General features: G+C 35.5%; 1 protein-coding gene across 1 annotated transcript in view; it reads right to left on the reverse strand.

The window, feature by feature from the left end:
* The window catches only part of Cox10 (Cytochrome c oxidase assembly factor 10), a 73043-nt gene extending 72008 nt beyond the window's left edge, over positions 1-1035 (reverse strand). Inside the window, exon 1 of the mRNA XM_090407300.1 lies at positions 686-1035. The gene's annotated coding sequence lies outside the window, so the exon portion shown is untranslated. The remainder of the gene's footprint in view (positions 1-685) is intronic.
* Positions 1036-7894: the final 6859 nt, after the last annotated feature.

The following is a 7894-nucleotide window of genomic DNA, read 5'->3' on the forward strand; positions in this document are numbered from 1 at the left end:
AAAACAAATTCATTAAAATGGATATATTTTGATATGGCAGTGAACAGCCATCTTTGAGGCAAGATAATGAATAGGTAAACAGAGTTGGCTTCATCCTCTATCATGAGTTGAATCAGTATGTGCTAAATGACACACGGTTTAAATACGTGTTATTTAATGCATACTGATACAAATGCATGCCACAATGCAGGGATGTGGGAAGAAATGAACAGCAGGAGCAATGAAAGAACTTGGAAGGATTGTAAGAAAACTGCAAAGTGGGAGCTCATTTAAAGCTTGTATCACTAGTCCAACGAATGCTTATTGCAAGGGGAAAGGCCAAAAAATTATGGTTAACACTATACATATTCTACTTGAGGATATCTTTCACCTTTTTTAAGTTACCGATGTGAAGGCAACTTTTATATCTGTCTCCTCCTTGACAAAAGTTGATGGACACCAAACAGTACCGCATATCAAAACCCTGGTTAAATTGCCTAAACCCAAATTCAACACATTTGCTATTCAACGTTATCAACACTCGATTCGTCTTGACTGGGGATTCAAATCCGTGATCTAGTTAGCAAAACCTTTATTTTTGCTTTTCAAAAAAATTAGTTTATATAACAAAAATAAAACTGACACACCATTTCTTATGAACAAGCTCCAAACTAATATATTATTTTTCAAATAATTAAAAACTTACATGTACTGAAAAAGGCCAAATAAACTCTTGTCAAGCTAAGGCACTTCATGTGCATTTCTAAGAAATGAATAAAATTTAAAAGAAAGCATTAATTTCTAAAATTTAATAACGGTCAAACAAAATTGACTGGTACATAATCTATAGATGAGGAAAACTAAAATATATTCCTATTTAGCGCTCCATTTTAACAAAAAGTAAGATGTTGCTGTGACAAAATGTCTCTAAAAAAAAAAAAGAAGAAGCAGTATTTTATAAATTGATGCAATACCACCCTAAACAGTAGTAAACACTTTCACTTCCGAGTTTTTCCCCCATTTCTTAAGAATTACACCGGTAACACAAGTACATATCAGGATGCCATGCTGACCTTGTGCGAAAGTACAGCATTGGACACCATATACAACGGAAATGACATCATACACATATCACTGAAAGCTGCTAGTTTTCAGATTTGTGGATCCAGTATAATACTACATCCGTTTCAAAGGCATTGATAATGATTCCCTCAATACAAACAGAACAATAATCACTTTCTTTGAAGAAATAGCCTATCACAAAAGTAATAAAATATTTAAATCAATCTAATCATTAAATGAATAAAAATAAAACAAATTCAGTAAAATAATAATGTTTTGAAAATGCATTAGGAAGAAAGCAGTTAAACCAGGGACCTTTGAATAAGATCGTAATTATAAATAAACAAATAAACTTTACACAAAGGATTATTAAAGTTTCTTTTCGCTCTCCACTGCATTTGGTAGCTATGTATCTCACTATGATATTAGTGAGATGGGTAGAAGATTAGGAACAGTTTCTGGATGTTTTGAAAGCGGCGGAATAGCAGTGAGAAAAATTTAACTAAGATTGGATGTTGTGTAAGAGTGATAATCGAGAACGGATGAACATCTAGAACAAAAATGACTGGTTTGTGCAAAAAAGGAAAAGATTTTTTTTTCTCAGACGATTGCAAATCATGCAGCGACGTCGCAACAAGTGTGAGATCAGTTAATGCTTTTTATTCCCTTATAGATAGTAGACGACGCCGTTTTTTGGAGAACAGGGTGGGAATAGTAAAGCCAACTAAAAATTAAGACGTCCCCGGAGCCACTCCCAACGAGTTGCCGAAAGACCGTCGAACTCAGCGTTGGCTCCACTCAGTGACAGGCCCCCCCACCACCGAGCAGAACCGCTCATATTCCGGGGAAAAGCATCCACCGACACAGCCCCTCACAGAGTCATGCCGGAAAACACTTTCCCTGGAGACTCAAATTGCTCCCTTAAGGCAAAAACCTTAAGAGAGCGAAACTAAACTCTCGAAACTCAGCGTCCATTTTAGTCGCCTCTTACGACACGCATGGATTTACGTCAGGACTATTCTTATTCCGGCCACCACAACAGGGTGGGCAGTTCAATATCCATTGGTAGCTGATCAGAGCTATCTGGTCCAAGACTACCACTCATTTTAAGTGCCATCCAGTGAATAGGTTGCTAACAAGTGCCGCCATCTCGTGGTCCCTAACACAATATTTTTAAAGTCCGAAAGAGTGCAGGTTCTACTGTCAATTTTCTTTATAGGATGAAAAATCCGAGTTTTTCATGGAGAAAAAACCTGCTTGTCTGTGCCAGAGATCGAATAACTCGGGAACCGGTCGAAGAAAGGCATAGAAAAAAAAATTCCTTCAATTGTAGGTTCAATTCTGGTCTGCAACAACAATTGAACCTGGGTCTTTCTTTGGGCGGCCTAGCGCTGAGAAACCACACGTCACTTCCACTAAACTACTAGCTATGCCCCACCTTTAGCAAATATCAGAATAACTAGCCAAAGAATATGAGTGTTTTTTAATTGGGATTTGTGGAGGAGAATACTGCACATAACTGCCATCATCGCATGGTTCTAGTCATATATTCCACAATGCTTCTATCCATCTAATAAAAGTGTTTTCAAATATATATCTGTACTAAACAGAAAATGCAATGTATCAATTTTGTAAATATATATATTCTGTAAGAACATACGAAAACATATCATTATTATCAAGACCTGTGTAATGGATAAACAACATTTTTATCCATAGCGCTAGACTGCCCAAAGAAAACCGTTCAATTCTAGTTGCTTGCTAGGGTCATTTAGCCCTACTAGCCAGACTCCACTCATAGAAAATTTCAGAATAACTAGACAAAGACTATCCTTGCTTTTTATTTGGGATTCGTGGAGGTCTCTAGCCATTTTTCTTCTTATTCTTCTTCAAGTGTCATCCCCTAGAAGGAGGTTGGCAACCATGTCATGGAACCTTTTTCTTTCTTTTGTTGCTCTGGAACATTTCTAGCAATAACTCTATATTATAATCTGAATTAGGAGTCCTACAGTCGATTTTCTTCAGTTTACAGAAGAAAAACTCGAGTTTTGGGAGAAAAATTCCTACTTATCCTTATCAGAGATCGATAAGAAATTGGTCGAAAAAAAGTTTCGAAAATGTTCTCTAGTTGGTGACTGGAACTGAACATGGAACAACTAGTTTTCCATGTTCTATTAGTAGTTTTCTACTAGTACTAATAGTTCTCTAGTTGTTCAGTTCCATGTTCCATGGAACCGAACAACTTCAATCACGGGAATAACATAATAATAATAATTTTAACTATAATTATAAATTATAATTATCATCATCATTATACGTCCTTCCACGATATCTCACTGGCATCTTCTGGGTCGTATACACTGTCTAATCAGAAATATTGGGGTGCCCCTTCATAGTAGTGGATATGGCTATATACATCACATGCATGGCTCATACATATATAAAAGGACTGACAGACAGGGCATTGAAGAACTCTGTTACTTTCGACATGGCTCTATCACAAGATGTCAGCTTAGTAACAACTCAGTGCGGGAAATTTCTATATTACTGCAGCTGTCTGAATCAACTGCAAGTGATGTTATTGTTAGTGGAAATGCATATGAGCAACATCATCATAATCAGGAAATGGTAAGCTATAAAAAATCACAGAGCAAGACACCGGATGTTGAAACACGTGGCAAAAAAATTCTCTTATCATTGGAAATGTCTTTGTCAGCCTCACACCTTTTCGTTTGAAACTGAAGAACAGGCATTCCCACAGCCACGTGTTCACACAGATTCCTAAAGTCAGCAAAGGCAAACTCGAGTATGGAGAGGTATAAAGTTCTCTGCATTGGACTCTGAAACAGTTAAAACACATTTCCTGAAGTCATAAATCACATTTTACGATCTAGCAGTCCGATTGATGGGTCTGGGTTTTGTAAATGCCAGGATTACAATACCTTTCGAATGTCTTGTTTCCAACTGTGAAGTTTGTTGGAAGAGGCATCACAATATGTAGCTGTTTTTCATGATTCAGGCTGGTTCCAGTGAAGAGGATTCGTAACGCTTTGGCTTATGATATTTTAGACAGACAATGCTGTGCTTCAAACTTTATGACAATAGTCTGCTTGAAGGCTCTTTCTTGTAACAACAGCACAGTTCCCCCCATGCAGAAAGCAAGGTCTGTGCAGGAATAAGTTGATATGATGGGTATTGAAAAACTTGACTAGCCTGAACAAAACTATAATCTTGATCCCCATCGAACACCTGTAAGATGAATGTGAACGCCAACTGCATTCCAGCCTGACATCAACGACCAACCTCACTAATTCTTTTTTTTTTTTTTTTTTTTTTGGAAAAATTGAAACGAATTGTCGTAGTATTGTGCTGAAATCTAGTATAAAGCCTTCTCAGAAGATTGAAGGCATTTTTACGTTGCTCTCACCCAAGAAAGATTATTTACAAACCTATAGTACATCATGTATCATGGATGGGCTAAGGATTTTTTCTATTTTTATTAATTTTATATATTTTTAATTTATTGATACATAGTCCGGAAAACTTTGCTCTGGAGATCAAACATGGAATCACGACACTTCAGGCCGCCAATAACCGGGAAGGTAGTCTCTCACAGGGTAATAAAATTCATTTCTCACCTAAAGACAATCAGCAACATCCATGCCCAAGGTAGGATTCGAACCGGCTGCCTGTTGGTTGAGGAGCAGTTATGCGAACCACTCGGCCAGCCAGGCTAGCAAAGCAGCAAAGAATGGATCAGTTTTATATTAATGACTTTCATATTATAGTAAGAGTTGGGATGAGTAGGTTTCCGGAAATTTTTGATCACATAGTGTATTACCTATCACACTTGTCTTTACTGCTAATCATAGTTCATATACTCACAGCTTAATAAACTTTAACATACAACTAAAAATCTAGCATACAACTAAATTAAAAATCTATTCTCTGACAGCTCTGTTTATGAAGTTCTCGGTGGAGATCCGACCATAAAAAACCATAATGACACCAATGAACTATTACGTGGAATGACTAACTGGCCTATAGAAGTAATAAGAAAGTTAAAATCAATGCACCTACTAACTCCTAGACTGTATGGCATTCCTAAGATTCATAAAGAAGGTATACCATTACGTCCAATAGTTGACGGAATCTATTCTCCCACTTACCAACTGTCCATGTATCTTGCTAAGATTTTACAACAACACATTCATTTTAATATAAGTATCTCGGATACTTATATTAAAAACTCACATTTTATAGATAAAATAAAAAACATCCCTATCTATGAAGAGGATATATTAGCAAGCCTAGACATTACATCTCTATTTACAAACATTCCAGTGGTTGAAGTCATCAACATCTTAGACAACTTGTTCCCAAGAAACATCACTACTTTGTTCAATCACTGTTTAAGTTCTATTTTATTTGGCAAAAAACTGTCTACAAACAACTCACCGGATTAGCCATGGATAGTCCCCTCTCCCCTCCTTGTGCTGACTTATTCATGGAAGATCTAGAAGAAAAAATCTCATTCTAGATCATTCCAAAATCGAAAATTTGGTACAGATATGTGGATGATACCTTTCTCATTTGGGATTATACGAAAGAAGAACTAATGGATTACCTTAACCAAATCAATAGTTTCCACCATACCATCAAATTCACATTAGAAATTGAAAAAGATGGAAAACTGCCATTCCTTGACATCCTAATAAAGAAACAAACCAATAATGGTATCAACCTATCTGTGTATAGAAAACCTACAAATACTGGACGTTACCTCCATTTCAACTCGTCTCATCATATAGCTCAGAAACTTAGCATTATCCATATGCTCAAGAAAAGAGCTATACAGTACACAACAGATAAGAATGACCTACAAATGGAATTAACTACAATATTCAGAGAACTATCTTTAAATGGTTATCCAAAAAGACTCTACAACAAGATTCTCTTGAATGATATACCACATAGACAACGTGATGACGTCCAATACATCAGTACTATTACTATTCCATTTGTCAGCAGCATTTCCAAAAAATGAGCTAACCTTCTAAAACCACATAATATCAGAGTAGCATTCAAGCCAATCAACACTATTCGGAAATTTTTAAGATCACCGAAAGATCCTCATCCATTCTACAAGTACTCTGGAGTATATAATATACCTTGCTCATGTGGTATTAGTTATGTAGGTCAGACCTCTAGAAGCTTTGAAACGAGAAAGAAAGAACACATAGGTCAGAAACAACAGACAAGACATTTCAGGCCTATCTTTAAATGATTATCCAAAAAGACTCTACAACAAGATTCTCTTGAATGATATACCACATAGACAACGTGATGACGTCCAATACATCAGTACTATTACTATTCCATTTGTCAGCAGCATTTCCAAAAAATGAGCTAACCTTCTAAAACCACATAATATCAGAGTAGCATTCAAGCCAATCAACACTATTCGGAAATTTTTAAGATCACCGAAAGATCCTCATCCATTCTACAAGTACTCTGGAGTATATAATATACCTTGCTCATGTGGTATTAGTTATGTAGGTCAGACCTCTAGAAGCTTTGAAACGAGAAAGAAAGAACACATAGGATATGTCAGAAACAACAGACAAGACATTTCAGGCCTTTCTTGCCACTTTGCCTCCGCTAACCATCACATTGAGTGGGATAAGAGCCTTATGCCCTATATAGAAGATAACTGCCATTCAAGAACCTTCAAGGAAGCAGCTACAGTCGCCCGTAAAACTGAAAACCTAAACAAGAATCAAGGTCTAACCTTACCAGAAATTTGGAAAGCTTTAATCAGATCATTAAACATCAAAGAAATGAACTTTCATGACAATTACATCATGAGCCATAACGAATAAATCACGTTCCCGAGACACGCGCATTACCTCGTTCAATACTAATTTTTTGTATGAATTAGAACCATCAGTGTTATAACCTAGTCTGTTACCTTCATATAGCTTACTAGTTTGTATTCCCTGAAGATGCCGATAGAAAAAAATTGGCGAAACATGTAGGACGATAAAATAAAGCTACTTGACTAACATTATATAAAAAAAGTGTAATAGTTTTAACATACAGCCACCCTTTCCTTCATGATCATCAGTGGGGGCTCGTGGCTTGAAATCGTGGTGGTGCTACAACTTTTGAAATATACATACACACTGTAAGTACAGTGTATACGTGTTTGGATAAAATATCAACATTATGATAAAAATTTAAAAAAAATTAAACATAAAAAAATATTGTTCATTATCGATAAAATTTTTCTCGATCTTTAAATATATTTATTAATTTATTTATATTTTGATAATATTTAATTTTATCATCAACAATCCTATACAATTCTCTTATTAGAAATTTTATTATTTTATTAAAAATAATAAAAATCCAGCGTGTAGCACTTGGGAGGGCGATGGACGTTAGCGCAATTACATAATAGAATGCTCGCATTCCATTATGTATGTCATAAGAATGCGAGCAATTAGCGTCATGCGACACTGTCCTTCGCGCAGTTCCACTGTTGCTTATATGCAGTTTGCGCCAGTAGTAGTGTTCGTAGTGCTTATTGTGTTTACTCCGTCTCTTTAAATATTTGAGCATTACAATTAAAGGCATCACATTTGTTATAGTTTTTATTTTAGAACATTATTGAGGTTTTGATAATGGATTTTATTTTAAAGTAATTTTGAATTATACTAAACTGTATAATTTTATCAATAATAAACAATATTTTTCATGTTTTTTTTTTATTTTTATACCATAATTTTGATATTTTATCCAAACACGTATACACTGTACTTACAGTGTGTATGTATATTTCGAAAGTTGC

Source organism: Typopeltis vanoorti, chromosome 17, assembly GCF_054136105.1.
Source record: "Typopeltis vanoorti isolate ZY-2024b chromosome 17, IOZ_Tvanoo_1.0, whole genome shotgun sequence".
Classification (NCBI taxonomy): domain Eukaryota; kingdom Metazoa; phylum Arthropoda; class Arachnida; order Uropygi; family Thelyphonidae; genus Typopeltis; species Typopeltis vanoorti.